The sequence below is a fragment of the Pipistrellus kuhlii genome, unplaced genomic scaffold (genome assembly GCF_014108245.1).
Source record: "Pipistrellus kuhlii isolate mPipKuh1 unplaced genomic scaffold, mPipKuh1.p scaffold_m20_p_12, whole genome shotgun sequence".
NCBI lineage: Eukaryota > Metazoa > Chordata > Mammalia > Chiroptera > Vespertilionidae > Pipistrellus > Pipistrellus kuhlii.
Window position 1 is genome coordinate 48,295,440 of NW_023425427.1, and position 12,583 is coordinate 48,308,022.

At 38.9% G+C, this 12,583-nt stretch overlaps 1 long non-coding RNA gene across 5 annotated transcripts in view; it reads left to right on the forward strand.

The window, feature by feature from the left end:
- The window catches only part of LOC118716637, a 98,563-nt gene extending 86,305 nt beyond the window's left edge, over positions 1-12,258 (forward strand). For 4 of the 5 annotated variants that reach the window (XR_006741331.1, XR_006741328.1, XR_006741330.1 and 1 more), the window contains 2 exons: positions 11,593-11,777; positions 11,918-12,258. This is a non-coding gene — a long non-coding RNA (uncharacterized LOC118716637). Of the gene's footprint in view, positions 1-3,911; positions 3,972-11,592; positions 11,778-11,917 lie in introns of those variants that run through there. The other variant, XR_004987218.2, reaches the window with a different exon arrangement.
- The last annotated feature ends 325 nt before the right edge of the window (positions 12,259-12,583 follow it).

Below are 12,583 nucleotides of genomic sequence, written 5' to 3' on the forward strand. Positions count from 1 at the left end.
CCAGAATAGTTTGAATTTAACTAGGAGACTGTTGGAAGCCACTAAAAAACTTTAAACTGGCTAGTCTTATGGCCAGTCTTATTCTGAAGAAAGCAATATAGAGTCTGAACCAGGAGCTGGCAGCAGGGAGAGCAGTTAGAATATAGTTGCTATAATCCAGGTGAGAAATCTGAAATACTGAAGGCATTAAGTAGTGTGGGAGATGTGGAGGAGACCCAAAGAAAATAGTAGCAGTCATCCTTGATTACTGGATTGGATGTACAGAGAAAGAGAGGGAATTTCTGTAGACGTTAAATCAGCTTTGAGTGCAGACACTGGCATGTGCATTATTACATAGGGCTCTAAGTAGAGAAAGAAAACAACTCCAGGGTGTCTTCTAACCTAAAGCATATTTCCTAAGTCCTTGCACGCTCAGTCTAGACTGAAAACAAACAAACCAGACTCCTCTTGAAGCTCTCAGATCTCTTACCTTGCAAATTTCATGCCGAGCTTCCTTTCCCACAGCCCACACCCCTGTCCCAGGGATTACAATGGTTGTTTGTATGTTCTAGGTGGTTCCTTCCACATCAGGGCCTTGGGAGAATGATCTAAGGCTGCTTTCTCCTGAAACTATGCACACAATTTGCTGGTTCTTAAAAAGGATGACTTACTGGTGCTGTGATGAGGTCTTCAGGCGGCCAGGGGGCTCTTCCTACGAGGTACTTATTGACTGTGTCATTTAGTTTCATGGGGAATTTCCTTTGGAGGGACAATATGTGCTTTGAAGGACAGAAAGAACATGTGTCACTAGATAAAGCATTCATATCCCTGATTAAGGACTTTACTCTATCACTGGGTCAAGGTCTGAGAAGCTAAATTGGCTCTTAAGAAAGTGAACTAAAACAAGTGAAGAAACCAACAGACAACCCCCAACCTTTTTGTTTTGTTTTGTTTTGTTTGTTTTTGGTTTCCTGATTATGAAAACAATTGCCTTTTAAAATTATTTCCTTTAAACTAGAATAATTTCTGCAATTAAAGTTGTGTGACTTTGATAGATTATTTACTTGCTTGTGCCTTCTATCTCTTTTTTCTTTTAATAGGATTGATTTCTGAAAAGTAACTTTATTCTTAAACTACATTTTGAATAGATTATTTGCCTCTCCTAATGGGCCAGGGAGGTTGGCATTTAATTGAACGGTTTTTGTTAGATACAGTAAGTACTCCATTTAACTCAGTGCTTCAGACAATACATCACTTGAGAAGAGAGTATTACCCTAATTGTTTGAACATATGTCTATACATATTGCTTGGCCATTCAATTAACTCTACCTTTGGCTGTCAGTGTCTAAAGTTATAAGCTAGTTAAGCTCTACCAGTCCATAAGGTCCCTCGGTGCTCACATAGTTTGGTCACAGTCCTGCTTTAGGATCTCTAGCCTAGCTTTCCTTAATAAGCAAGGGAAGGCTTAAACTTGGCTTTGTACACCGAATCATTCCTTTAGAGAAATAATTCACTGCTTCTCCATTACAATTCAACGTTTTCATGTGTAAAGACCCCTCCCCTTCCCCCCAACAAAAGAGCTGCTCTCTGGTTTAGAAATTTCCCCCATGATGGGACTTTCCAATGAAACCCATCAAATGAAACCCAAAATGGGAGTGAGTAAATAACTGATGAGATCATACTCTTATTATGGACTACTGCAACATAATGGATTGGGAAAAATTAGAATATAAAAGAGAAGAGTCTGGTTTCTGTCTAAAGGTATTTTTGCCTGTTAACAAAGCTCCCAAACCACAAAACATTGGATCAGAAAAAAAAAACCCAACATCATCTAAGCAACTTTTTCACTAATTAAACCTTGCATATAGGGAATTTTTTTCCCCCCAGAAGGAAACCTCCTTCTTGGGACAGTTTCAGCAATTTAACTGCAGTTTCCATGCATATAGAGCAAATACCTGGCAATCATTTATCAGTCATAAAGATAAGCCAAGGATTGGGAGTACTTTTGTAGGTCACGTCACCTGACAGAAACTTTGGACTGATCCTTTCCTGGTTCAAGAGTTCAGCCATAAGACTTACTTTCCCTATCAGCTGGCTCAAGTTGATAAGGTTCTGAAGCAAGCAAATGTTCCTTATGAGTTTTTATTTGTCTTTATGACATAAGGGTTGGAGGAATTAGGTTATACAGTTACTTCTGGTTGGCTTAGTTTTCTTTTGAATAACTCACTCTCTTCTCTGATTGGACAAGAAAAATGGAGTTTGATTCTTTTCATCAAATTCCTAATGCCTAGTATAGAGTCTTTATCACTAACAAGTTTCCTGTGAGTGTTTTTTGAAGGAATAGTATATTTAGAAACTTAGCCTTAGATTAGTGATTGGCCAATGGTAAACATGATTCAAGAGCAGAGTAATTAAGTAAGAGCAAGTATTGTATTGTGTGCCCATCGAATGGATTAGACACAGGTGATGGATATGAAGGTGAAATTGAGGGTTTCTGAATTCTCTGAAATTGAATGATATTATCTTATTAGAATCTGCCTTATCTGTTTTCTTTCCAGAAATTTGGCTCAGAAAGAGTTCATTCAGAGGTGTTACCCCAATAGTGGTATTAGACTTCAGAGAGTTCCAGCTTCTAAGCTCCTCTGAAAAGAACTAAGTGCTAGATCTACCATACTTAATCTCACTCACTTTCCCTACTACTATAAGCCATTTCCCATCTTCCCTTCTACTTGGTCTGGTGACCACCAATTGTAGGACATTTCCTGTAGCTTCCATCTGAATTTGTGTTCCAGACCTGGAACAGAAACGTGACACATGCACTGGGCCAATAGTACGTGTGAATATATATATATATATATAATTTGTGTGTATGTATGTCACAGAAAGGGAGAGGGAGAGAAGAAACATCAATGATGAGAAAGAATCACTGATAAGCTGCCTCCCGCAGGCCCCAAACTGAGAATTGAGCCTGCAACATGGGCATATGTCCTGCCTGGGAATTGAACCATGACATTCTTGTTCACAGGTCGATGCTCAACCACTGAGTCACTCTGCCTGGGTTGTTATATCATTTTTTTCTCTTTAAGACTATGCATATAAATAAAAAGAGAAACAGTGTAATCTCTCTCATCTCTTCAGCAATATGTAACACTTGTGTAAGCTCATTTAATTTCAGTATAATTAAAAATATTCAAAAGTAAATATAATAAACATGTGCCCAATAAGTGTTTATGATATAACACTGATAAATTATAGGTTGCTATATCAAGATAGCATTAACAAAAGGAAGGAGTAATTGTTATAGTGAGCAAAAACCAAGTGAGTGTGGCAGTTGATATTAAAGCTACAGTTCTGACATTAAAGGAATCATAATGGAAGCCTTGATGAATCACCATCATCCTAAAGACACTTGAATTTCTTTGCTAGAAATTTGTCTCACTAAATGATGATAAATATTTTCAAAGAAAAGGAAATCTAATTTCTCTTTCGCATGTGTCACGTTTCTGTTGGTTGCAAGTGACTGAACTCATCTTGAACTAGTTTAGGTGAAAGAAGAAATATGCTGTTTTGTGGAATACGAGGGAGAATGGAACAATCAAACCATGGAAAGTACAGGATGCAGGTGGACTACCGGAACAACTACAACCAGGGGTCAAAAACTATCTCTCCCCAGTTCTTGCTTCTGTTTCTCTTTCTGTGTTGACTACCTTAGATTGACTTTGTCTACATGGCAAGAAACATTGCTGTCCACACTTCCTGAGTTCTCCATTCTACAATTTCCACCAGTGGTAATGGGTAAATTTATGCTTTCTGTGATGAAAAGTTAAAATTACCAAAGGAGGTTCTTGATTGCTTCAACATGGAGATGTTGTCCATCTTTAGACCAATTTCCTGTGTCCTGGATTCGGGGAGAGGAATGGGGTTAAATGTGAACACAGACATTTCCTCAGAGCCACTTGGTTTGACTGGGAGATGAGCATTCCCAAAAGACTGTGAGTCACCAAAATCGGTTTGGCTCAGTGGGTAGAGTGTCAGCCTGCAGACTGAAAGGTCCCAGGTTTGATTCTGGTCAAGGGCATGTACCTGGGTTGTGGGCACATCCCCAGTGGGGGGTGTGCAAGAGGCAGCTGATCGATGATTCTCTCTCATCAATGTTTCTAACTCTCTATCCCTCTCTCTTCCTCTCTGTAAAAAAATCAATAAAATATATATATATAAAAAAGACTGTGAGTCAAGTTTACTAAAGGAGTTACAATGCATAGATAAAACAACAGTTTTTTTCCTATATGTGTCCAAACAATCCCCATGATATTTTCAGTATTTTGCAAGAGCTTTAAAACTTTGCCAAACTATGACCAAAGTTTTAATCTTATAACATTTTCTTAGGATATTATAATATTTTTTCTTATTTATATTGATATGTTACCTGAATTATTTTCAAATTAGGATGAGGAAATGAGAGTCTGTCTTGAAAATGAGTTCCAAGTATACAGGCTCAGGACCAAAGGAAATGAGGTCAGGCCTAAAATAAATCTTAGAAAGCTAGAATTCTAATCAAAATTAAATGAGCAAAATTATAAGGTTGTGCTCTTTCAGTTCACTGTTGATTATTTTTATTTGCATTAGGTAAGAGTAAGGGTGGTATGGTGAAAATAGTGATGGGACTAGAAAACCCACATATTAGTTTTTGTTTGGTCACTGTTTAAAATCAATGCAAACATAGTGGCTTAAAATAATGCCATTTATTATCCCCACAGTTCCTGGGCACAGTGTAGGTCAGCTCGGTTCTCTGCTTAGAATCTCATAAGGTCAAAATCTAGGAAACAGTTGGGACTGCAGTTCTCACCCAGAGCTTGGGTCCCTTTCTAAGCTCACTGGTTGTTGGCAGAATTCATTTCCTTTTCACGCCTTCTACATGGCCCCCTCCATCTTCAAACCAGCATTAGTACCTCGAATCCTTCTCATGCTTCGACTCTCTGACTTCCCCTTCTGCCATCTGTCTCTCTGACTTCTCTTTTTCTCTTTGATCACTGGCAGAAGGGGCTTTTAAGGGCTCCATGTAATTGGATTAGATTCACCTGGGTAATCTTCTTATAAGGTCAACTACACCATATAACATAGCATAATCATGGGAATAAATGACATTTCATCACATTTACACATTGCTGGGATTAGGTTAGGAATTCTTAGGAGTCATTCCTAGAAATTCTGCCTTCTGCAATTTTGCTTCCGGATTGAATTTGACCATGTGTTAGCTATTTAGCTCTCCTGAGCCACAGTTTCATCTTTGGTAAAAGTGAGCTTTAAAGCTACCTGTCCTCCTTACCTCACAGGATCCATGTTAGATTTCAGTGAAATAGCACATGGCAAACAATTTTCATTCAGTTTTACAAACATTACTGTAGTTCATTGGGGATACAGAGCTTCACACACTTGGAGATTCCAAAAGATATAAAAATGTAAGTTTTTTTCTTACATTACTATAGGCTGAAAAATGCTGATATCTGATACAAAGAATTAACTTTATTATTTACTTCTAATTATGCAAAACCTTAAAATCACAAGCCTAAAAACTGCAAGCAAAGCACCTCAAAGCCAATAAACATTTTTATAGAGTTCTCTTAAAAGGTCTGTATAGAGTCCGAGTATAAATATATAGTTCTCTTAACAGGGCTCCACACACATATATCAACTAAACTATTCACGTTGCCAAAAACAATGAAATCTCTTCAGATTCTCCAACTGAGCTTTAGGCTTAATCAAATATGCAAATAATTAACTTCAAACTCTGATTACTGTCACCTCCATCCCCACCATCACAAGCTCTTCTGATACCTAGTATTACTTGCTACTTATTCTCAGAAAACTCCCTCTTAAATCTGGTCTTTTTTTATAATCACCCATTAATCTTCCTCTTAGTCTTACTCTAAACTATCCTAACTGCAGTAAATGACCTAATTCCTCCTGTCCATCCCTCACATAGCTCCTTACTTGTGTTGGTTCAGGCCCTCTGAGAAGCAGATGCCAAGATGAAGTTAGATGTGCATGAGATTTGCTGAGGAAAACTTTGTGGGAGAAAATGGACAGAGAGCTGTAGGAGGCTGGGAGGGCCATCAGATCACTCTGCACAACTGTTCCCTGTGAAGGAGGGAAAGAAGGAAAGCAAGGAAGAAAATCTTGGCAAGGCTAATTGGGAATCCTTAAGCTAAAGTTGCCCATCAGAGGAATCCTGCATCTTCCGGGAGTGGGCCTGTGTTAGCAGCCCTGCCGTGCTTAGTGATGGCTGGGGCAGCTACAGAAAGCATGGCTTCAGAACAAAAGTGATGATGCATTTCAGAGGGCCGCAGCCGGGACCATCAGTCTAGTATGCTTCCCACAGGAGCCACCATAATTACTATTTCAGTCATCTGCTTTTTTGGTACATTCATGCCTTCAAATGTTAGGTCATGAAATGGCTGATTATTCAAATTCATGTGGCATCTCTGACTGAATATTTTCCATCACGTTTTATTTTAAAAGACTTTTACTAACTAACCCAATTCACCATTACCATCTTGTTTGCTTCTTCTGTCTTCTCTTTATACGTAATATTATTATAATAATTTATGCATGATGGCCTGGATCTTGAACCTCCAATCCTCAATGAGCTCACCTATAGTGATTAGAGATTTTTAATTGAAGAAATATATCAAAGGAAACTTCATTACTATGAACCAAGGTTTGGACTCTATGCATCTCTTACCTCACCAAGCACATGGAAAGAAAGAGCAATGGAATGATTTAGAAGAGATAGATGTCTGAAAAGAGAATGATACAGAATGATAGAACTTTTAACATTGTTTGTTGTTTTCCTTCTCAAAACTCTACATTCCTTGGGACTCCTGGTTCACTTAGGTGTCTTTGTTCCAGAGCTCTTCCTCCCTGGGATGAAGATGAGGTTCCTCCCTGGGATGAAGATGAGGGCAGCAAGGGGTGGGTGGGACTGTGCTCCCTTCAAGGCTCCTTCAGAATCATTTCTAGATGTTTATCAGCTTGGAGCATATGAACTTGGGGGATTTTTGGTGATTTTATAGAGTAAAAAGGACACAAATTCTTGGAGGGTACATTCCATACCCCCTACCAACAATTTGAGATGAAATTTCATATATATATATATATATATATATATATATATATATAGAGAGAGAGAGAGAGAGAGAGAGAGAGAGAGAGAGAGAGAGTTAAAATATAAAATCCATCTGGATTTTAAAATTAAATTATGAGACTTCAAACATATATTGTTCTTGGGAGCCACTTTATACTTATGCTTAGATCTCCCTGTGTTATTATTCACTATTTTAAGCTGTTGTATCTTGTTGAACTATCCAATGAATTAGAGTGCGTTTGCGTTCTAACATTCTCTTAGCTCTTTTGTCACTTTCCAAAGTTGGATTGAATGACATTGGACATTGCCAGCTTCTTAATGTTTTGACAGTGATCTTAGGGTATTATATAATTGATGATGATTATTTTAAAATATATTTTATTGATTTTAGAGAGAGGAAGGAAGAGAGATAGAGAGATGGAAACACTGATGAGAGAGAAATATCAATCACATCGATGGGCTGTCTCCTTCATGCCCACCACTGGGGATCAAGTTCACAACTGGGCCATGTGCCTTGACCAGGAATCAAATCATGACCTCCTGTTCATGGTCTGATGCTAAACCTTTGAGCCACACAGGCTGGGCTGTAATTAATTATTTAGATTAGTTTTCCCAATGTGTAATAAGACTGAAAGCAGAACTCTCCATTATAGACAGAGCTTAGCTTTCAGTAGGTGTGAAGATGATCCAGGATTCATTTCTTCAAGAGTATATATTGAGTGCCTTCTATGGGCTGAGAGCTATTCCTCAAAATGTGATACTACTGTGAACAAGACAGAATATCAATACAAATGAATAAATAAGAATACAAATTAAAACATTCCAATAGTGCTTCAATTTCTGGGATAGGAATAAAGCAAGAAAGGAGTTACAGTTACTTGGTGTTGGAGACAGTGATGGCTTCTCTGTGGACCTGACATCTGGCTTTAGACAAAAATAAGGAGAAAGAGGCAGTCAGATGAAAATGAGGAAAGAATCTTTCAGGAAGTAGCAATGATAAATGCAACTTACCATTTAGAGGAACACAGAGAGAGCTCGTGTGTGGACCACAGTGGATGAAGGTTGAGTAGTTGCAGAAAAGGCAGGGGCGAGACCATATAGGGCTCTGTAGGTAATAGAGAGGAATTTGGCTAATCTGCTAACTACAGTGAGAAATCACTAGAGGTCCTTAAGATGGGAAATTTTATTACTAGTCAGATTAAGCCAAATAGTAAACCACCTGCTTCTGAATAACTTGACTAAAGAGGATATTGTGGCTATGGATATGCATGAAGATTAAGCAGAACGTGGAAGAAGGACCTCAACTAAAATTGACCTCACTTAAACAAGAGAGGAGGACAAAACAGTGTTAAATAATGTAAGGATAATGACTTTTAATAATCAATGAAATATTATATTTTATTATGAAGAAACATGCACTATATGTTATATATTCCAGAAGAGATTCCCACTTAATTGAAAAAAGAAGTCTTTTATGTTTATTACAATAAGCCTTTTAAGACACTGGAAATTCATATATTTAGAGCTTGATTTCTAAAGAGCTCAAACTTCATTGTGGATAACATACTATGAAATTTTGTTTATTTATAATATACTCAACCTACTTGAGTAAAAAACACAAGGAAGTTTAAGGAATATGAATAACACTAAAAATAGCCAGTGTTTCCTTGATATGATAACCCCTCCTCCCCAGGGCATTTAAACGAGGTGGGGGAAACCTTCATCTGGAATGGAAAACACTGTCCTCCTGTTCCCAGGAAAAGAGACGTGGAATTGGAAAACAAAAAACAAAAACCACCAACTCATCTGGAAGCTCTGGAAAGAGCTTTTGCATTTTGGGCCCATTTGTCTCAGCATGTGAATCATTTAACAGGAAAAAACACGGGCTGACTCAGCGAGAGGGAGCTCTCTCAGTCCCTGCTGAGGTCCTTGCTTGGTGCGGCTTCTCCACTCCCCGTGCACCTTGCTTCCGTCTGTCCTCCTTTCTCACTGTAGAGAAACAGGAAGGGATTTTATTAATGACTTGAGCCACACTTAAAACAACATCAGATTTTGATCTCCTTCTGGGCGTGGAAAATGGTTCAGGGATCAAGGAGCAGTTCCTGGTCAGATTGAGAAGCAGATGAGAGGAAAGACCTCTGTGAAACGAACTCACAACCAGCATTTGACACGGGCCTCTATAGTGACCTAGAGCATGGCTGCCTTAAAAAGATCACATCAGTTCCTCCCAACCCTCTGTGAGGCTTCATCCCTATAACAGTGAGACAGCTGGGGCCTCAGCAGGAAAAGGGGCCTGCCCAAGACTGCAGGAGAATAGTACTTGGATCTGGACCTTCTGACTCCCAGGGCTATGCCATCCTCCATCCATCACACCCTGCAGCAGCGGTATAGAACACAAGGGAGTGCTGCCCAGGATGGGATCTCCTAGCTCCCTGTCACTAGTTGTTTACCCTCGTTTGCCTTTCAGTTGTATTACTGGGCCACCTCTAATTAGCTTTTATAATGGGGTCATTCCTTTTGTGACATAGGTTGAGTTTCAATGAACTTGAAAATGAGGAGAGAGAAGGGGGGTGGGGAGAGAGAGAGAGAGAGAGAGAGAGAGAGAGAGAGAGAGAGAGAGAGAGTGAGTGTTAGAGAGTCACATTATGGTGTCTTCCCCATCCAACTCCAGTTGCACAGAAAGTTCTTAATGAACATTGTTGCTATCTATGAGGGGCATAATGAGCTAAATGGGTGTTACCCAGTCTGAAAAATCTTAGTGATGTCAACAAGCCACTTGAGACAACAAGTCTCCTGCCATTTGGTCCTTATTCCTTATCAGTCCTCGGCTTTGGGAAAAGAAATTTTCTGGAAGGATAAGGACCTTTGTGGAGTAACAAGGAGGGGAAGGTTTGTATACTCTAAAACAAACCCATAGTAAGTAATTCTATAGGCTGACAATTTCCCCTTTAGCCTTCCTTTCTACCAGCTATGCAGGCCACTGTCAGATACGTAGAGGAAAAATAATAGTAAGAAAAAAATTCAACCCTTCACGTATATTCACCACAAGTTAGTTCCAGTCATACCAAAATTTGCAGTGTCGTTCTAACTCAAGGGTGGTCTGTGATCTAATAGGTAAATGAAGTGACTCTACAGAGAAAGTTCATGCAAACACATTGGCTTTGACTTCTTAGTGTATACAGATCTTTCTGTTCATTTTTCTCACACCAACTGCTTAATGCAAGATTGTACAAATGGATTTGGAAATCTCATGAAAACTATGAAAGTAAACAAGTTTATCTTTTAGGGAACACACCTGCATATGTGATCATTTTCCAGAGGCAATCAGAAATTTGCTTTGAGAAAGGGTGGGCATTTGTGAAAATGTCAGGCTACTGGGATATGAACCCTCATGTTACCATTGTGTTACTCTGTAACAATGGGGAAATTATATTTCCCCTGCTGTGCCTCAGTTTCCTTGTTAAATATGGGTATACTAACTGTGCCTATTGCATAGTATTATTGTGAGGCCTGAGTGCAATAATGTAGAGTGAACCTTGCCTAGTGTCTAGTAACTGTTTATGAAATATCAATGAAGATGTTGTAGATGTATATTAACATGTAATTATGATTTGTTTATTTAACCCATGTATTCTAATTTAAGTCTCCAAGATTTCAAGACCATGGTTTCATTGCTCTCATGTTCATGCTGCTTCCTTTGAACTTCCTTGTAGTTCCAGTTGACTGACTCAAGACTGTGCAGCAATTTATATTATGCTGACTTCACCCTCATGTGCCCTGAGGGCTATCACCCATCAAATCAGGGAGCTGACAAGTGTGTTGGTGGGAAATAAATGAGGAAGAACAAGGAAAAAAAGTGTCATGAACTTATTTATTGACAATACTTGTTATATGAAATGATGATCATTTTTTTCAGGTATTTGTTCTCTGTTGTACCGTGAACATGGAAGGAACACCCAGTTATTACTCAGTAACCATCTCAATTGCTTATCAGGTAGACTTGCAAAGATAGCTGTTTCAAAGTGCCTTCAAAATACAGTGACATTTTGCATTAAAGCCTTTGTTAGGACTGCCAGACTGAGTCAGTCATTATTGAAAGATACCACCAGCTATAGGTTAATTGTTCATAATAAAATAAATTCCCTTCATTATGTTCTTGCTACCATTCATCAAACAAAGCTCTTCAGGGCTTGAAATTTAGCAGAGGAGTTAAAGAGCTAACCTACCTCTAATCCTAGTAGATTGAAAATCTCAGTGAGATAGCATGGAGCTTTAGCATCAGCTCAAGTTTTAGGCTCAGTCAGACTTTCATCCTGGTTTAAAGTTACTATCTTTGTGACCTAGTATTGAACCTCTATGTGGAAATTACCTAAGAAATATGGCAATTGATGTTATAATCATCTATATTGTAAATGCTCAATAAATATGAATGCCTTTGTTTTACTATTTCCTTGTCTCTTTCTTCCCAGTCTTCCACTGCATTTGGTGGAGTTCAGCTTTTACAGTTCTAAAGTATGTCGCACATAGCAAGTCAGTCACTTGAGGAGGCATCAGCTGTGTGAGTCCTTGGATGCTTTCTGCTATAATGGAGGCCAGGGACCAGAGTCAGTACTCACACCTTGCAGCACACTGACCAGCTGTTCCAGCAAATCAGGTTAGAGCATGGGAACACTGATGTGTGTTTCCCAATGAAGTACTGCATATGGAAATGGTTTGTAAATTGTCAAGGGATCTAGGATTGTGTGGTATTACTCTCACTAGTATCAACACTATCCCTTCCTTCTCACTTTACAGGTTTGGAAACTGATACCCAGAAAAACAAAACGTGGTTTTCCCAAATACATTATCATCATCTCCATTATCACCATAGCAGCACCTACTGTATAGTGCTTGCCTAGTGCCAAATATTGATCTAGGCACTTTCCATGTGTCAGGGGAAACTCATGTAATCTTTAGAACAACCCTGAAGTGGTTCCTGTCATCCCCATCTTACAGGTGAAGCAGAAGCACAGAGAGGTCACATGGTGGTAAGTGGCTGGGATTGGAACCTTAGCAGTCTGACTCCAGCATCATCATTGTGACAATGATGCTATACATACACTTTGAGAAATAAATAAAATTGGGCTCAGAAGATGTTTGACCCTTTCTGTTTTCACCTCATATTACATTTTGGCTTATTTATTAGTTAGCTTATGAGAATGTTTTTTAAAAAAATGTATCTTTATTGTTGAAAGTATTACAGATGTCCTCCTTACTTCCCCCATTGATCCCCCTCCCCCCCTTCTCTTCCTCCATCTCCCCAGGCCTTCAGCGAAATATTGCCTGGGTCCATGAGATATGTCTATATGCATATAAGTTCTTTGGTTAATTCCTTCCTGACTATGTCCCACCTCCCCTCTTTTATCTGAGATTCATCAATCTGTTCCATGCTTCCATGTCTCTGGATCTATTTTGTTTGTC